The sequence below is a fragment of the Myotis daubentonii genome, chromosome 3 (assembly GCF_963259705.1).
Source record: "Myotis daubentonii chromosome 3, mMyoDau2.1, whole genome shotgun sequence".
Lineage (NCBI taxonomy): Eukaryota > Metazoa > Chordata > Mammalia > Chiroptera > Vespertilionidae > Myotis > Myotis daubentonii.
The window spans coordinates 209,987,802-210,008,026 of NC_081842.1; positions in this window are offsets into that span (position 1 = coordinate 209,987,802).

The window sequence follows — 20,225 nt, forward strand, 5'->3', positions numbered from 1 at the left end:
AGTAAGGGTGTAGCCGCAACAGCAGCAGGAGCTGTGGTAACCGTGACAACGCCAATGGTGACAGCAACGCCAGCTCTAGCTACCATCTCTGAGGTGCCCGCCCTCTCTCTAGTCTAGGAGGATCATTTGGCCTATTAGGTCGAACTGGGTAACGTTGCCATTTGTATCCGTCAGAAATGGTCAAAGAGCAGCAATTCTGTACGTTCTGAATTTAATCTCTAAAGCAGGTACCACTGTTACACTCACTTTACCGGTGGGGAAACTGAGGCACAGAGGGGTTACAGTTGCTTTCCCAGGGCCACACAACCAAGAAAAGCAGAGCTGAGAGTTGAACCCAAATCAGACTCTGAGCGTTGGGCGAGGCAGGAGAAGATGTGGGTTGGGAGTATGAGCTGAGTGGCTAACTTATAAGGGAGGCTGTGAGTGATGCAGCTAACTCTGATTGTGGTCAGTTTCCCCATATATGTAACGTGGGAGGATAATAATCTCTGTGCCGAAAAGTAGGTGTGGTCACTTCCTGATTTCCAGGCTTCCTGTGAAACTACAGTATCGGGGACACAGATGGGGGAGAAACCGGCCCACGCAAGTCTTCGATCTTTGACAGGGTGCTGAACAACGCGATGAAGGAAGAACAGTCTTACAACCACGAGTGGGAATAGCTGGATAGCCACATGCAAAAACAAGAACTTTAAGGAATGGAACACCGCACACCTTATAAATAATTAAGTCAAAACGGACCGTTTGTAAAACTTAAAACTATCACCCTTTTTTTAAAAAAGAACCAGAGAAAATCATTATGACTTTAGGGGAGGTAAAGTTTCCTTAGATGTAACATCAATAGCTGGATATAGAAGAGAACAAGTTGATGGATTGGAGTTCATCAAGTCTGAGGCCTTTTGCTCTTCAAAAGACACTGTGAAGAGAAGAAAAAGATGAGCCACGGACTAGGAGGAAATATGTACAAATCATGTATCTCATAAAGATCTTGTGTCCAAAAAGCACAAAGAACTCCCAAAACCCAATAAGAAGAAAAACAACTCCACTTTTTTTAAATGGGCCAGAGGTTTACACACTTCAGAAAAGAAGACATGTGATGGCAGACACGTGACAGATGCTCGCCATCACCAGCTGTTAGGAAAATGAAAATTAAAACCACGACGAGACACTCGCACACACCTCCGAGAACGGCTGGAGTTCAAGACCGGCTGTGCCAAGTGCTGACGAGGAGGTGGCAGGACTGGAACCCTCAGACCCTGGGGGTGGGAAGGGGCACAGCCACTGGGAAACAGTTTGGCTGAAAACTTACATCCACACAGAAATCGTGATGCACATGTGTAGAGCAGCTTTATTCCTGGTCACCAGAAACCAGAAACAACCTAAAATGCTTCAGCTGCGGAGCAGATGAGCAAATCTCCACTCAATAGCACAGCACTCAGCAAATAAAAGAGACTCAAGAACCAATAACGTGAGCAAATCTCGATGCATTAAACTGAGAGGAACCAGACTCAATGTTTCTCTCTGTGTGTCTCTCTTTGTTTCTCTCTCTCTCTCTCTTTCTGTGTGTGTGTGTGTGTGTCTCCCACCCCCCTACTTTCTCTAAAAAATCAATGCAAAAAATATCCTTAGGTGAGGATTAACAACAACAAAAAAGAAAGGTTTTTTTAAAAAGAAAAAGAAACAGAGACACATTCAAAAATGTTTTTAAAAACAGAAGAGAGAAATCAATTGTGCTGTGAAATTAAGATGGAAGACAGAGGACGACCCATTGGATTTGGCAACACAGAAGTCCCCGGTAGCCTCTGCCAGACTGGCCCCTACTCCCCAAGGACATCAGTAGGCACAAAACAGACAATGTAAGGAAGGCTCAAAAGTGAAGGGCCTGGCCACCAACACAATGTACGTCTTCTGATCCTGGATAAAAAAAAAAATTTACCAGAAAGAACAATGTTTATCCAGTAGATTAACTAAAATGGAATACTAAACAATCTTCAAATAATCGAACACATGGCAGGAAAGATGAACGAGAGAAACAACAGAAGAAATAGGGGAGACAACAGTAGTAGACCTATATCCAACCATATCAACAATCACATTAAAATAAAATGACCCAAGACACACCAACTGGAAGACAGAGACTGTTGGACTGGAATAACAATAGAAAGACCTAGCTACAGGCTATCAGTAGAAGAAACCCATTTTAAATAAAACAATAAAGAGCGGTTGAAAGTAAAAGGGGGGGCGGGGAGATACCCCATGCCAAAATGGATCCAATGGAACCTGGAGCAGCTATCTTTACATGAGACAAAGTAGATTCCAGAACAAGGACAGTTACCGGGAGTAAAGGCAGACATTGAATAAGGATAAAAGGGTGAATGACCAAAATGACAGAACAGTCCTAAACACATGCATCTAACAGATATTCAAAACCCTTTCTGCAGAAATAGTAAACGCCACCATACCTGTAGGCTTCAATCCATTTTTCAGAAATCGATAGAAAAAGGTAGATGAGTCAAGCTGGTTGTTCAGAAATTCCATACCTTTGCCAATTTTCTAACTGATATTTATAGAACACTTCATCAAACAACAGAATACACATTGATTCCCAAAACACATGAAATGCTCACAAAACAAGCCACATGATAAGCCACAACACAAATCTAGACAAATTTAGAATTAAAATCAAATAAAACATGTTCTCTGCACCTAAAGGAATTAAGCTAGAAATCAAAAGCAGAGAGCTGGGGAAATCCCCAAATATTTAGAAATTAATGCAAGTCGCGCATGGCTCAAAGAAAACGATTAGCAAATAATTTGAACTGAATGGAAATAAAAATTCAACCTGTCAAAATTTGTGAGATGCAGCTAAAGCAGTGCTCAGAGGGAATTTATAGCATTCAGGGTTTGTATTAGAAAAAGAAGGTTTCAAGTCAACAACTTAAGCTTCCACCTTAAGAAAGTAGAAAAAGAACACATTAAACCCAAAGCAAGCAGAGGCTGAAAATAATAAGGAACAAAATAAATGAAACTGGAAACGAAACCAACAGAGAAAAGTCAATAAAACCAAAAGCTGGTTCTTGGAGAAGATCGATAAATTGATAAACCTCTAGGCAGACTAAGAAAAAAAAGAAATGAGGCACAAAGGATTGATTTCAGGAATGAGGTGACATTACTTTGACTCTACAGACATGAACAGAATAACAAGAAAATATTATGAACAACTTTTTGCCTACTGATTTGACAGCTTAGGTGAAATGGACAAATTCCTTCAAAGACATAATCTACCCAACTTCACTCAAGAAGAAATATGTGACCTGAGTAACTCTATAACTATTAAAATATTGAATTTTTAATTAAAAGCCTTCCAACATAGGAAACTTCAGGCCCAAATAGCATCACTGGTAAACTCTACCAAACATCCCAGGAAGAAATGACACTGATCGTTCCCAATCCCTTCCAGAAAGCGGAAGAGGAGGGGACACCCCAACTCATGCTGTGAGGATAGCATTACCTTGATCCCAAAATCAAAGGTACTACCACAAGAGGAAACTATAAACCAAAATCTCTCGTGAACATAGATATAAAAAATTACCAATAAAATCACAGCAAACTCAGCAATATATAAAAAGGATAGTGTGGTTCAGTTGGTTGGAGCATCATACCAAAAGGTTGCGGGTTCCATTCCCGGTCAGGCCACATACTTAGGTTGTGGATTCAATCCCCGGTCAGGGCAAGTATGGGAGGTAACTGATCAATGCCGCTTCCTCACATCAATGTCTCTGTCTCTCTCTCTCTCTCTTCCCCTCTCCCTCTCTCTCCCCCCACCCCCCCTTCTTGAACTCTCTCTCAAATCAGTAAATACGTCCTTGGGTAAGGATTAAAACAAAAAACGATAAACTACATCAATTAAGTGGTACTTATCCCAGAAATGTAAGGCTAGCTAAACATTTTTAAACCAATGTAATTCCATACCATGTGACCATCTCAATAGATGAAAAGAAAGCACTGGACAAAATTCAATGTGTAATTACAAAAAAAAATTCTCAATAACTAGGAATAGAAGGGAATACCTTTAACCTGATAAAGGGCATCTACAAAAAAAACCCCACAGATAAGATCATACCTAATGGTGAAGGACTGAGAGCTCTCCCGCTGAGATTAGGAGCAAGATAACCAGGTCACCTCTCACCTTTCAACAATTAACTGAAAGTCCCAGCCAATTCGATAAGGCGAGAAAAAGAAATAAAGGGCACAGAAATTGGCCAGGAAGAAATAAAACCATTCCTACTTGCAGGAGGGACCATTGTCTATATAGGAAATCCCAAAGAACATAGAAAAAAAGATCCTAGAACTAGTGAGCTTGGCCAACTCACATGATACAAGTTCAACATTTTAAAAACCAATTCTATTTTTAAATTTTATTTATTTATTAATCCTCACCTGAAGACATGCTTGGAGGAAGAGAGAGACATCAATGTGAGAGAGAAACATCTATCAGCTGCCTCTCCTACGTGCCCCAACCTGGGATCAAACCCACAACCCAGTAATGTGCCCCGACTGAGAATTAAACTGGCAACCTTTTGGTGCACAAGATGGTACTCAATGAACTTAGCCAATCTGGCTGGGCAAAATCAATTCTATTTTATATAGCAATAAACAGCTGGAAATCAAAATTTTAAAAGCAGTGCCATTCATAGTAACATAAAAAACCATAAAACGCTTTCGTATAAATCTAACAAAATATGTTATAAAATACGTTAAAACCTACAAATTTGGATTAAGGAAATCAAAGGATATCTAAGTAAATAGTTACACTGTGTTCATGGATTAGAAGATTCAATATCATTGAGATGTTAATTCTCCCTAAATTGATATATATGTTTAATCCCAATCAAAGGAATTTTCTTTTAGTATCAAGATGATTCTAAAATTTTTATAGGAAGGCGAAGGAATTAGAACAGCCAAAGTAATTCTGAAAAAAGAACCAAGTTGAAAGACTCACACAACCTGATTTCAAGGCCCACTATACACGTTCAGTAATCAAGACACTGTGGTATTGAGTGAAAGGATAGCCACATTGACCAGGGAGGAGAGCAGGACCCAGGTACACGCTCAGACAAACGAAGCCAACTGGTTCTGACAGAGCTGCAAAGGCATTTCTGTGATGACGGAGAGTCTTTTCAACAAATGGTGCTGGGGGGGGGGGATTTTAACCATCTCTGTCGGGGGGAAAAAGTACACAAATGAACCGCAACCCATTCCTCCCCTCTTACACAAAAAAATAACTGCAAATGGATCCTGTAAACTATAATCAGAAGACAAAAATCTGCATGACTTAGAGGAGAAAATGTAAGAGAAAATCTTTGTGGCCTTAACCAAGAAGATCTAAGTGTTCTCAGGGACAATATTCGAAGTACAAGCCAGAAAAGGGAAAGTGTATATACTGGGCTTCATCAAATTTAAAAACTTTTGCTCTTTGAAAGACACTATTATGGGAATGAAAAAGACACGCCACAAACTGGTAGGTAGAAAATATTTGCAAATCACATTTCTGATATAGGCTTGTATTCAGAACATCTAAAGAACTATCAAAAATCAATAAGAAAGCAAACACGTTAAAAATGAGCAAAGGATTTGGACGCTTCATCAAAGAAGCTAGAACAATGGTAAATTAGCACACGACAAGATGCTTACATATCATTCGTCATTAGGGAAATACAAAGTAAAACCATAGTGGGATACTACCACATACCCATTAGAAAGGCTAAAACAATTTTTAAAAGAAAGAAAAAGGACAAAGGCAACAGCTGAGAAGGTGTGAATGAACTGGAACTCTCATACGCTACTGATGGGAACCGAAAAGGGTGTGATCAGGAAAACAGCTTAGAAGTGTCTTATACAGTTAAATATACATTTACCATTCAACCCAGCAATCCTCTCCTTAAGGGAAATAAAAACTTATCTTCACATAAAAGCCTTTCCACCCATGTAAAAATCACTTTATACCGATTAATTGCCCCAAGCTGGCAACAGCCTAAATGTTCAAATGATGAATGGACAAACTGTGGTCCATCCATCCAACAGTATACTGCTCAGCAGTGGAAAGGAAAAACTACTGAAACAAGCAATAACATGAATGCGTTCCAAAGTCAGTGCGCTAAGTGAAAGAAGCCAGACCTGCATATGTGTGCTCCCATGTATATGACACTCTGGTAAAGGCAGAACGCTGAGGACAGAAAACAGATCAGTGGTTGCCAAGGCTGGGGGGTGGTGGGAAGGACTGAGGACTGGTGATGGAGCTGTGTTATATCTCGATTATAATAGTGATTACAAGACTGTATGCATTTGTCAAAACTTGGAACGACACATCATAAAGAGTGCATCACACTGCATACAAAATTTTAAGTGAATTTTTTAAAAGAACATTTCGGGAACGACTGGTGAAATTTGAATATGGGTTATATTTTCAATGTTACATTTCCTGCATTTGATCACCACATTGTGGATTTGAAAGAGAATATCTTTGAATAAGTATTTACAGGTAAAATGTCATGCAATTTACTTTCAAGGGGATCAGAAAAAAAAAAAAAAAGCCCAGTATGTCCATATAGACAAAGCCGCAAAGCAAAGGTGGTCAAAGAGAATAGCCACTGCTATAGGAGAGTGGGTGGGACTGTGTTTGCACCTTCTCTAAGTATGAACAGTTCTTAAAATCAAAAGGTTTTTAAAAGAAAAGGTGGGAGCAGACAAATGGGAGACAGCGAGTCTGTATAAACAATGTGGATGAGTTCTGCTATGAAAGGAAGCAGAGAAATACAACCAACGATGTGGAGAGATATGGGAGCCCAGAAGGGGAGGGTTTTTTTTTTAAGATGAGAAATAATATGTGAAGGTTTTGTGCTGAGGGAAATAATCCAGCAGAGAAAAGAGTTGAATAAAATCAGAGCAAATCACAGTTAAACCTGAATTCTACACAATTATCTTCCCTGACTTCTCCAGAATCGCCTGCCCTCTCCCCAAGGTCAAGGGCTTCCAGCCCCACTGACCTTCCTGTTCCTGGACCACAGCCTACTCCTTCCTTCCTAGGGACCTGGCATCGCTTTACCCTCTGTCATCTTCCCAGTCTCAGCTCCAGTGTCACCCCTTAAGAGAAGCCTTCCCTGGCCACCCCCTGGACCCCCAGCCACTATCACAGCAACTACTTTCATTTTTATCATCATCATCGTGTGCGTTTCCCGGCTTCTTGTCTCCCTCCCTCCAAGGGCCGGAGTGGGGGTTCCAAGGTGGACAAGTGTTTGTCTTTTGCTTCCGCATTCCCATCACACAACTGGCAGAGTTTTGTTAAATCAATTCGTGTTGAATGTATAAATTTTTGAAAACACATTGGCTTGCTGGCAGCATGATGGTTCCATATGGATCCCATGCCTGTGTCCCTAAAATATTCGTTTCTTCCGTAGGCTGCTGGTGATGTTCCTGCTCAAAACCCTTCCCCAGCTCCCGCTGCAAACAAAATAAAGTCTCATCCCAGCTTGGCATGGGTAGGCGCCAGGCTCCAGCCCGACTAGCCTCACCTTTCTCTCCTCTCCGCGCACGTGAAGCTAGAAATGTGTCTTCTCTGTCTCTCCGCTGCCTGAAGCTCCTTCCATGAAATGTTTCAGGTCTTTAAGACCCAAACCAAGCTTTCCTCCAGGGAGCTTCTACCACCAGATAACTCCTGGGTGGGAGCTCCTTCCTCCATGGACCACCACGAAAAGCACCTACTGAGTGTTTGCCATGTGCCAGGCACTGGGACAGGTGCTTTCCACATACTGTCTCATTGAATCGGCACCACAGCCCAATGGCGAGCGGACAGCACCAATTCCGGGGGATGGACGGCGCGATTCAAGCTTAGAGAATGGGCTCTGAGACAGCCCGTCAGCAGGGCCAACGGCATTCAAACCCAGGCCTGTGGGTTCCAGAGTCCAAGCTCCCAGTTTAACCACGTGGCCTTGGGTTAGTCGGTTCTCTAAGCCTCCGTTTTCAGAGGAGAATAACTACCTTTCATGGATGCGCTGTGGACTAGCAATGTCATCTGAAGGAACCGTAACGCGTTAGCTCGCAGGCTGTGGAGCCTCTCACTGCCGTCGGCGCCTGTTAACTGTCTGCCTGGGGTCTTCTCTCCCTCCCCGCTGTCACTCCCCCTCGAGGTGTGCGCAGTGTTTGGACCCACGGGACACTCCTGGGTTTGTCCAGTGAGTCCCCACCGGGGGCCCCTGTGAATCACCCTGCAGTTGTAAACATTTTGCAAGGAGCCTTCCCCTGACTCAGCACTTTGATGTCCGTTCTCAGTGAATCCCTATGAGGGAGGTCACGCCATTCTGGTTGTCATCCCAGTTCATGAGTATCGGCACTTTATTGCTGCTGACGGCACCGAGCGTGCTTCCTCCCATCCAGGTGCCACGCTGGCTCTTCCGTCTGCATTTCACCAGCATGGCCTCTCCGGGAGGCAGGCATCATCGCTGGTTGTAGATGTCAGGAAACTGAGGCACAGCTCCCCACAGCTATTGAGGGGCTGGGCCAGGATTTAAACTGATTCTCTGGCTCCAGAGGCCATGCCTCTGACCAGGCAGCCACTTTGCCTCTCATCCTCTCAGCACAGCACAGAGGCAGTCTGCTTCCCGATCCCGCAGCCATGAACGTGTTAGGTTACCTGGCAAAGGGGAAGTGAGGTTGCTAATGCCCGGGCCTGGGTCATGCGGGTGAGCCCAGTGCCATCACAAGGCTCCTTGAAATGTGGACGAGGAGGCAGAAGGTCAGAATCAAAGACCGAAGATGCAACAACACTGATGACTGTGCAGATGCAGGAGGGGCCACCAGCCAAGGGATGTGGTTGGCCTAAAACAGTGATGGCGAACCTATGACACGCGTGTCAGAGGTGACGCGCGAACTCATTTTTTTGGTTGATTTTTCTTTGTTAAATGGCATTTAAATATATAAAATAAATACCAAAAAATATAAATCTTTGTTTTGCTGTGGTTCCAGAGTTAAGTTAGAGTTTTTCAAAATGCTGACACGCCAAGCTCAAAAGTTTCGCCATCACTGGCCTAGAAGCTGGGGAAGGCAAAGAAACGGGTCCCTCCCTGGAGCCTCCAAAGGGCACACAGCCCTGGCAGCACCTCGACGTCAGCCCAGTGAGGTGCATTTTGTGCTTCTGGGTCCAGAACCGTAAGATAACAACTCTGTGTTGTTTTAAGCACAAGGTGTGTGGTCCGTTGTCATAGCAGCATTAGGAGACTCATACAGATGCAAAAGCAAAATCAGCTCACGTGTCCTTCCTGCTCAAAGCTGACCAGCCCTCATCCCAAACGCCCTCCCATGTCCCCTGCGGGGGAGGCTGAGCTTTGTCTCGGGTGAAAGTAGGCATTTTATCCCACAGCCAAGCGTGGCCCAGCTTCTCTGCAAAGCAGGAACCCAGCTGGGCAGGACAGAAGCCAGGGACTCTGCCACAGGCCCCTGGGATTCTGAGTCCCCTCCCTGAGGCCTCACTTCCCAGGGCAGACGGGCTGCACCTCGTTACAGGGCCGTCCAAGGACAGAGGCGGAGATGATCATTCCAAACACCATCTGGGTTCAGGAAGTGCCTTTATTACAGAAGGGGCTGGGAGGCAGAATTAGAGAGAGAGAGAGAGACAGAGAGACATCAAATCTGCATCAGGGGAAGACAGGACTTTAATTACTCCTTTTCTTAACCTCAGCGGACCTTGAGGTATTTTAACATTACTCTCCCTGGCAGGAAGGATTGATTGATTGTCTCTTGGCATTCAGAAACCCTGATTAATGTAAAACTAACCAGTCGTTCTGAACTCTGGGGAATTAATCACTTAAATGTGGGAATTACTCAATAAACCGTTCAAACATGCAATAAACCAAGCCATTAAAAATTAATCGCTCGACATCCCGGCCGTGTAAATAGGGCTAATAAGATCCTGGCAGCCGAGAGCGAGGAGGACAAGGAAGGGGGAAGCCACACCTTTAACCAGCTGCCCCCAAGAATCAGAGTGGACACACCAACGTCCAAGCCACACGTCACAGGTCATCAGGGCTGGTGGCATGTGGTTGCTGGAACCTTCTGCACTGGGACAAGGGAAGGAAGGCAAGGGAGAGCAGGGCAGCCCTCGCTGGGCTTTTCGGAGGTGCTGGCAGGCTTTAAGCTACAACCTTCAACAAATATGTATTGGCCACTTACTATGTGTCAGGCAGGGTGCTAGGCTCTGCAGATGCAGCTATGAACAAGACAACTGTGGACCTGTCATTAGTGCATTGAGGGGTGGGGGTGGAGGGCAAGTGGTTGAAAACATGTTTGTTTTATAAAACACTGGCTACAAAAGAAAATAAAGCAAGGTACAGGGATACAAACATTGTGGGGGAAGGAAAACGTCCTATTTTAGTTGGACTGAGCAGAAAAGGCCTCTCTCTGAGGAGGTGCCATTTGACCAAGACCAACAAGAAGTTAGGACATAAAGCATATAAATTTCTGGGGAAGAGAGTTTCAGGCAGAGGCCTCAGCATGTGCAAAGGTCCTGGGGTGTGAGTGTACCCAGTGGCTGGAAGGGAGTGACCTAGAGGAGTGTTTCTTTGCAGGGGGCGGGGGGAGGCATCTGTGGGGAGCACAGGATGCAGAGCATCTCGGGCCTTGTCAGAACATCATAAAGACTCGACATCTACCCACTAGAGCAGCGGTTCTCAACCTGTGGGTCACACAGGCATCGCCTATGACAGAGGTGGGCAAACTTTTTGACTCGAGGGCCACAATGGGTTCTTAAACTGGACCGGAGGGCCGGAACAAAAGCATGGATGGAGTGTTTGTGTGAACTAATATAAATTCAAAGTAAACATCATTACATAAAAGGGTATGGTCTTTTTTTTTTGGTTTTATTCATTTCAAACGGGCCGGATCCGACCCGCGGGCCATAGTTTGCCCACGGCTGGCCTATGACCATCGGAAAACACATACATAATTACATGTTGTTTTTGTGATTAATCACTATGCTTTCATTATGTTCAATCTGTAACAATGAAATTGGGGGTCACCACAACATGAGGAACTGTATTAAAGGGCCGCGGTGTTGGGAAGGTTTAGAACCGCTGCCCTAGAGAGATGGTGCCATTGAATGTTTCTAGAGGGGCCTGTCCCATTCAGGTGAGGATGGATGATGGGCAGAGTCAGAAACAGTAAGACCAGTGAGAGGAAGTTGTGGACAGCAAGGACGGCCCTTGTTGCCTCCCGTACCCTGCCGCCCTCCCCGGTCAACAGCACCCAGATCCCGCTTTGGGTTGCCCTTCCCCCATGTTCTGTGGCCCCAATGGCAATTACTCAACTCTCTGCTCAGGAGTGGCTAGGCTTATCGCAACGCTCCGACCACAGTGTCTGATTCAGGGAGGAACATGTGGCCTAATTTAAGCTGATTGAGATGGGGAAACATGAACTCCACGCTTCTGGTAAAGAACGCTTTTCCTCCTGGTCACAGGAGGCCCCGGAAGAACCATTTTCTCTTGCTTAGCACGTGGATGTCAGATCTGAAACAGCCACAGCCCTAACTGTGACATGACTACAGCCCCAGGAGGAAGCAGCCCCATGAGAAGGGCAGAGCCAAGAATGTCCTGGAGAAACAGGACTGGAGTGCGACATCATGAGCTGCTGGATCAAACTGCTCCTGAAGGTGTTCAGCTCTTCAAGTGGATCTATTTCCTCTTTTTTGCGTAAGTCAATTTGGGTAGGTTAGGTTCCCAACTGGCACCGCACTCTTAGGCCTTACAAGTACCCTTTGAGGTATATCCAATTTTCCAGTTTACAGATAAGAAAACTGAGGCTCAGAAAACATAAATTGCCCAATGACATATTGCTACAATTGGGCAAAGCTTTAAGCTTATACTCTTAGCTGGACTGACGACTTAATTTGGGAACAACAGGTGCAGCACACACTGCCCCCCTCCACCCCCCCCCCACCCCCCGCCACAGACATCATCGCTGACAGACATCACTAACGGTTTGAAAGACTCTTCCCTGCAGGGCCTCGACGCGCTGTGAAATCTCTTCACACTTCAGTCACTAGCAGCTTCCACGTGAGATAATAACTAAGCACGGGCCTGACAAGACTGTGAACGAACAGGGCTGCCGATCTAGGGCTCCCAGGCCAACGCGAGCCGCCCTCTCCCGATCCCATCCTGCTGCGGCCGTGAAAGAAAGATGGACGCGGATGCTGCAAACTAGGAGAAGCCACCAGGAAACGGGCTGGACGGTGGCTGGGCCGCCCGGAGGAGAAGATGGCCAGACACCGCCCACGGGGGACAGCCAGCCGGAGGACAGCATGGCACCTCCCCCCGACCCCCCACCCCACCTCCTGTGGTTAGGTCCCAAATGTGAAACCCGACAAGAGTTCCCAGAGAAATATAAAATGTCAACATTGGTAAAAGAAGAAACAGGCAAATGGAGCAGACCAAACCATTAAATTAAAATTATAATCAAAGATAAGCCCACCCAAAGGGCCAGACCCCAGATGGCTGCATGGGTGAGTCCTACCTAGTTGACTGTCCCCCACTTGTAGAAAGTAGGAAAAAAGGAAAAGTACAGTGGGGCCTTGTCTTACGAGTGTCCCGACTAATGAGTTTTTTGAGATATGAGCCGTCTCTCGGCCAATTTTTTGCTTTGAGCTGCGAGCTAAAATTCGGGTTACGAGCCAGCGTCAGATACCCCACCGCTAGTTGGCGCAGCGAACGTCACAGTGAACGCCACAACATCAGCCCAGCGTCACGTGTCTCACTCGTTCACTTTTTGATTTGACATACGAGTAATATGAGTTACGAGCTCCGTCACGGAACGAATTAAACTCGTAAGGCAAGGCCCCACTGTACCATAATCGAACAAGCGTAGTATAAGCAAAGGCGATCGTAGGCCGATTTTACTTATGAACGTATTTGCCAAAATCCAAAACAGAGGACCAGCGCACCCAGTGTAAGAGTCGATGTAAAGCAATGTGGCTGAGGGGCAGTGCCGTGTCATGGTTAAGAGCATGGACTTGAGACGGCCTGGGTTCAAGTCCTGATTCTTCCTCTCCTGACTCGCTGCTGTGACTTCCTTACACTCAGGTCAGAGGGACCCGGCCCGGGGCCACCTACAGTAAGCACGGGCGCGCACACAGCACGCACACATCCTTGTCACTCCGCGCCAACACAACACAACCCCCACTCAGCATCCACTCTCCCGACCAGCATGGCCAGTCTCCCCAGAAATGCTTCGCAGGTCTTGCTCGGATCCCGGACGCAGGAGGCACCCTCCGTCCAGGTGCCGTGGGAGGGCGTTGTCTGTGCTGCAGACGCCGGAGGACACGGCTTGGAGTCCAGGGAGGACGTGAGCAGCAGCAGAAGCACTTTGGTAAGAGAAAGACACACTACCCCCGCTTGTCCAGGCTCCTCGCAGCTCTCGTGCCACAGGTTCCCGTAGCCTGAAGTAGCCTTCCCCGGTTGGTGACCCCAGCAGCCGCACAGGGCAGCTCCGGGACACGGTGAACCCTGAACAATTCGTATGACTCTTTTAGACCTGTACGTGCCTAGATCTAGATGTAACGAGGGTGAAAATCTGATTCCAATTATTTCTATTGGTAGCTACATGGGCAGTGAATGCCAGAATTACATTTTCAAAGAGTAAATAAATGTAAGCTTTAAAGAATTTTGAATTTAAAAATCGTATTGAGTCATATTTGTCCTTTTAATGTTGGCAGCTCATTTTGAAATTTAAAGAAAAAATTTGGATAACTTAAGAAATTATTTTTAACATTAATTTAACTGATGGTTGATAAAAGTTTAATTTTGTAGACTTCTAACCTAATTATGATTTCTTTGTTAATCTTTCATTATATCACTATTAATAGAACATGTGATTGTAACAAAATTTAGTTATTTATTGAATTGGCGATAAGGAAAGCAAGTTTTATGGGATAAATATATAATTTACGGATTATGTTTAACCTGATTACTCATCAGACTTGTCAACAGAATGCCAAAATGTGCAATCATAATTAAATTCGGCTATCTTGATAACTTATAAAGTTGATCTTTATCACGGTCTATTTCTCAGATAAGAGGAAAGTATATTTTATTTAACAATGTGTTAGCTCGTTTTGTAACTTTGATTATTGGTGTATTAAGTATCCATTTATACACTTCCCTTGGCCCTGAAAATTAGTCCTGACAAGCTGTGTGACTTTGGGCAAATTCCTTAGCCTCCCTGTGCCTACGCTGCCTCATCTAAGAAGGGGATGATAAATAGTGCGGAGCTCACAGAATCGCCGCAAGGGCCGGGTGAGTTAATATTTATAAAGCTCCTGTGACACAGCCTGGCATGTAGACAGAACTTGGTAAGAGCAGGATTTAGCACAGAAGTACAACAATCATTCCAAGGGGTTGACAAAAGCATTTGATAAAATTTAACATCCTTTTTTTTTGAAGAGAATTTCCTTAACTGGATCAACTCTATGGAGTAAAACCTACAGCGAATGTCATCCTTAGCCAAGAAGCTTAAACTTTTTTCAAGACTCGGGACCAAGCAAGGGAGCCTGTCACGCGCTGCGATTCAGCATCGCCCTGGAGGCCCCGGCAGAGGCAGCAGGACAAGAAGAAATAAAATATCGAATCACGGGAAGAAGAGAGAGAAAACCATCACCAGCCACATGGAAGATAATGTTGGCATTTATAGAAAAAAAATCCAACGGAATCTGAACACGTTCAGAACCATCCACTTAAAAATGTAGCATTCTTCTACACTGGCAATAACCCACTAGAAATATAACAGAAATTGAGGTCCCATTCATATGATCAATTAAAGTATATAAACCTTAGACTTGTACGGGGGAACACATTACATTATTAAATGATGGGGGGGGGGGGAAGAAAACCTAAATGTCACGTTAACATTGTTAATATGTTAACTCCCCAAGGAAATTATAATGAATTTCAATAAAAATTGTGGCGGGGCTTTCAAAGAATTTGATCCACTAATCCTAAAATTATCGGGAAGAAGAAAAGGCCCACCAATCTTGAAAAGCAAGAGCCTCAGGCCTCTGGGGGATTAACAGATGTCCCAGAGCTACCGCAATAAAAACAGCTGTGATGCTCAGATAAAGACAGACACGCAAATGGAAGAGGAGAGAGAGCCCAGACATGGACCCTCCATGTGTGGAAAGTGGAAGCGTGATAAGGGTGGTTCCTGAAACGGGAGGAGAAAGGGAGGGAGGTGGGGGGTGAAGGGCAGGGGCTGGAACTGATTCGCAGTGTGGAGAAAAATAAAACCGCCTGCTGGCCACACCAAGAACACAGTCCGGCATCCAGATGGGCTCAAGTCCTAAATTCTTCCAAGTACAACTGTAAAGGTAAGGGAAGCCCTGGCGGGTGTGGCTCAGGGGTCGACCCGTGCACCCAAAGGTTGTCAGTTTGATTCCCGGTCAAGGGTGCGGTCAAGGGTGAGTACCTGGGTTGCAGGTTTGATCCGCAGCCCTGGTCAGGGTATGTTCAGGAGGCAACCAATCGATGTCTCTCTCACATCGATGTTTCTCTTTCTCTCTCTCTCTCTCTCTCTCTCTCTCTCTCTCTCTCTCTCTCTCTCCTCCCACGCTCCCTTGCACCCTCTCTCTAAAAAAAATAGTGTTGAGTACAAATGGTTAAGATATAAAAGGAGCTCTTCAATAGTATGCAGGTGATGAGCTAACACAAAAGCCTACAAAAAAAAACCCTACGTATTTACATGGATGCACACATACCTCAAGACAGACAACAAGCACGCGTTCCCACGGGGAGGGTATAGGAGCAGAAACTGGGAATGAAGGTTTGTAAAGAGTGAGACCAGAGAGGGGCTGGCCTGGACAAATGGTAGAATGACGTGAACCTGCCTCACTTGTCGGGGGGGGGGGGACAAAAATGGAAGAATTCAAAAAATAAAAAGCAAGTCTGGGCATTGGACAGGCATGGGGAATGAATCCAAGGCAATCGCACGAGTCTCACTCTTCCTGGTAGAAATGAGGGCACGACTCAGGCGAAGGAATCCTGAAACCAGATTTCAGAGAAAACTCTATGGGCCTTTGAAATCAATCTCAATCTCTCAGTCTCTCCCTCCTCCTCCCTCCCTCTAGCTAAAGCACCTACTAGGTGAACCATTAGTCTTCCTCTGAGAGCCAGCACCCCTCCACATGCCGCCCAGGTCCTGCCTCCCAGGACGCCAGGGTGCCCTGCCCTCTCGGACCCCACCCCGGCTACACAGGCTCTGCCCGGCTCCACCACAGGGTGAGCCCCTCGGGGCACCGCGCCTGACCCACTCTGCTCTGGTTCCCGGCACCTCGAGGGCAGCCCGTGTTTGTGCAGTGACCTGAGGGCCTGGGCCACACCCGGAGCTATAGCAAGAAAAACGGCTGTTGGCATCCCCTAGGGGCCAACAACATCTTCAGGGCATAATTGAGGCTGAGACGGAGGGAAGGCAGGGCTGGGCTGATGAAGGCCACCCCACTGCTGACCGCACCACCGTGCAACCTGGTGAGAACCTGGGACAGCGGCCTTCCCAGCAGCCGTCACACAGCAGAGCCAGCCGCCTGCTGGGCTCCCACACTCACTGTCTCAGCTTTTAAAGGCCCCAGAGGGGCTCCTGGGGGTTCAGCTCTGGCAGGATGGGAGCGTCGGGGGAATGAGATGCTGCACCCCTTACCAATTTCCTTGGTGGGCAGGCAGGCTTGGAATTGCCCAAGCTCATCTTCAGTTGGAAAACAGCCAACATGCAAATACAGCGGGGCCTCGACTTACGAGTTTAATTCGTTCCGTGATGGAGCTCGTAACTCAAATTACTCATATGTCAAATCAAAAAGTGAACAAGTGAGACACGTGATGCTGGGCTGATGTTGTGGCGTTCACTGTGACGTTCGGGGCGCCAACTAGCGGTGGGGTATCTGATGCTGGCTCGTAACCCGAATTTTAGCTCGCAACTCAAAGCAAAAAATCGGCCGAGAGACGGCTCGTATCTCGAAAAACTCGTTAGTCGGGACACTCGTAAGTCAAGGCCCCATTGTAGCAGGCACGCGTAGGTAAGACAATCACTGCCGTGCTTGGGGACCAAAGGGCAGGTGAGGTCCTCCCCGGTCATCGGGTCCCCACCCCATTTCAATACATATCTAACCTCTAGCAATCGACAAAGGACCGGCCCGGCCCTGCTTTTCGGTTTCAGTTTTATGGCCTCACCGATTGCAGCCACGGGCATCTGCTCACCCAGCGTCCTGGGTCCTGGCGTGAGCCCGCACTCCCTCTCCAAGAGTGCTCCTTCTCCACTGCTCCCAAGTCTTTCCCTCTTAGCCCCAAGTCCCAGAGGGAAGGGAAACTAAAAATAGAAGGGAATTTGCATTTGTGCAACACCTGTTCTCTTGTATCACATCCTTAGTTCATCCTCACAGAAGCCCTGCAAGGTGGTGAGTGTTGGGGGGGCGGGGGATGGGTTTGGAGGAGCCCCAAGTTTGCACGGAAGGAAGGCTTTCTCTCCCCGCCTTGGACTCATTCCCCGTGCTTGTCAAATGCCCAAACCCGCTTTTTATTTTTTGAATTCTTCCACTTTTGTCCCCCTGGGCCCCCTCCCCCCAGGGGAGGCAAGTTCAGGCCCCTCTCTGGTCTCACTCTTTACAAACTTTTCATCCCCAGTTTCTGCTCCTATACCCTCCCCGCGGGAACACACGTGCTTGTTGTCTGTCCTGAGGTACGTGTGCATCCATGTAAAATATGTAGGGTTTTTGGTAGGCTTTTGTGTCAGCTCATCACCTGCACGCTATCCAAGGGGGAAGGGGCTCTATGTGCAACTCGTAGGAAGCGTCCTTACGGGGAGAAAGTGCCTTCCCAGGACCTCCCCCTGCTGGCTGGAACAGACAGTAACCGTCCGGGGAGTGACTGGAGAACGGAAGCTATTCCACAGCACAAACAGAGAGAAAGGAAGACTGGGTCCGGACACTGTGGGGCCCCGGGCCACGCCAGGACGGACCCACCTCTAAACTATCTGAATGCAAGAGCAAAATCAACGTCTCTATGGTTTGAGCTTCTTATTTGGGGTTTTTCCTGCATTAATCCAATATTGCATTTGTCCTACATTAATCCTCCACTGATACCGGGACCTACCAGGTAATCCTCCTTTTGTGAACTTTATCAGCAAATTGTCCTACTGCCTCAGATTTCAAAGGGTTAGAGCAGCGCTTCTCAACCTGTGGGTCCAGACCCCTTTGGGTGTCGAATGACCCTTTCACAGGGGTCGCCTAAGACCATCGGAAAACACATATATAATTACATATTGTTTTTGTGATTAATCACTATGCTTTAATTATGTTCAATTTGTAACAATGAAAATACATCCTGCATATCAGATATTTACATGACAATTCATAACAGTAGCAAAATTACAGTTAGGAAGTAGCAACGAAAATAATTTTATGGTTGGGGGTCACCACAATATGAGGAACTGTATTAAAGGGTCGTGGCATTAGGAAGGTTGAGAACCACTGGGTTAGAGGGAATGTCTAGCATTATTAACGCACGCACGCATGCGCATGAGAGCAGACTAATTTCCAGAGACACTCTGCTCCAAGGGGGCGGGACTAGACACTGTCTGGAAGAGCAACTCTCTTAGGATCTCTGCATTGCCCTCGACTTCCCCTCCGAGGGCAAAATCCATTTGTGACAATCAGAGCCTCACATAGAAATTTAGAAAATGGTATACAACTTCGATTCAGGTACAGTGAAGTGGGAAAAAAATTACAGCAAAGAGAAAAGCATGATAAACAAGATGAGACCAGGAAGGCCCATATACTTGCAGCAATCTGACTGAGCTTCCTAGCAGCCAAAGCAAAGAAGGAAACACAATCAACCTATGAACCAGGAGGTCATGGCTCAATTCCCGGTCAGAGCACATGCCCGAGTGGCAGCTTAATCCCCAATAGAGGGCATGCAAGAGGCAGCTGATCCATGTTTCTCTCTCATCACTGATGTTCCTATCTCTCTATCCCTCTTGCTCCCTCTCTGAAATCAATAAAATATATAAACACTAGAGGCCCAGTACACGGATTCGTGCACCGGTGAGGTCCCTTGGCGTGGCCTGTGGGGATCCAGGGAGGAGCCACTCCTGCTCATCCCGGCCCCAGTCATCCTGGTCAGCTGAGTAGCGTTCCTGCTGTGGGAGCGCACTGACCACCAGGGGACAGCTCCTGCGTTGAGCATCTGCCCCCTGGTGGTCAGTGCACATCAAAGCGAATGGTTAAGCAGTAGAGTGGTCGACCAGTCAACCAATCGACCGGTCACTTAGGCTTTTATATATATATAGATAAAAACAACGTCGCCACTAGGAGAGTTAGGGTGATGAGGATGAGGAAGGTAAGGCACCAGGTGGGGACATCTGCCTACAGCAGGAGCCTAATAGGTGTTGGGTCCGCCCTTTCTTGAGCTCCGACTGAGGCAGCTGTCCTCTGTTGGCTGAGCTGCACACTGCTCTAAAGCAGAGAAGAGGGGGTCCTGAGGCACCCAGAGGGGTTCCTTGGGGTGGCAGGCCCTGGCTGCAGCCCAGCAGCAAAGAGGCGGGAGTCCAGCCCTAGAAAGTGTGCATGACGAGCCGCACAGATGGCGGAGGGAAGGGCGCTGCGAACACGCGTCTCGCCTCCTCTCCAGTTTGGAGAAACAGGCTTGGGAGTGAGCTCTTATTTTCTTCTCTCTCTATTCCTTCTGTGATGTGTTCCTGACACTAATCAGGGATCCATCCCCTGGGAGCCAACAATAATGATTAATGGTGTTAAATATAGCCAGAGACTGCCGGGGCAAAATTAGGCGCCATGCATAAAACATCACCCACCTTGTCAGGCAGGCCAATCAGCCGGCTTTGGGGGCCAGTGCGTGTGGACCAGCACCCACCACCAGGGCAGCCCCATCCAGCCACCTCGCTACTGCCTGCCCACAGGGGTGTGTGCCAGGGTGCCCGCCATTTAGTATGTGCCCATACATGCCCCCTTTGGACCTCAGAGTCACCATCAGGCTCCTGAGTTAACTCAGAACAAGGGGATCACTGTCGAGATGGTAGGAAGAAAACGTGCTTGGGACCCAAACAGACCTGGGTTCAAATCCCAGCTCTTCTGCTGCCTGGCTGAGTTGCCTCGGGCAAGTCACTTCCCATCTCTGAGCCTCAGTTTACTCTCC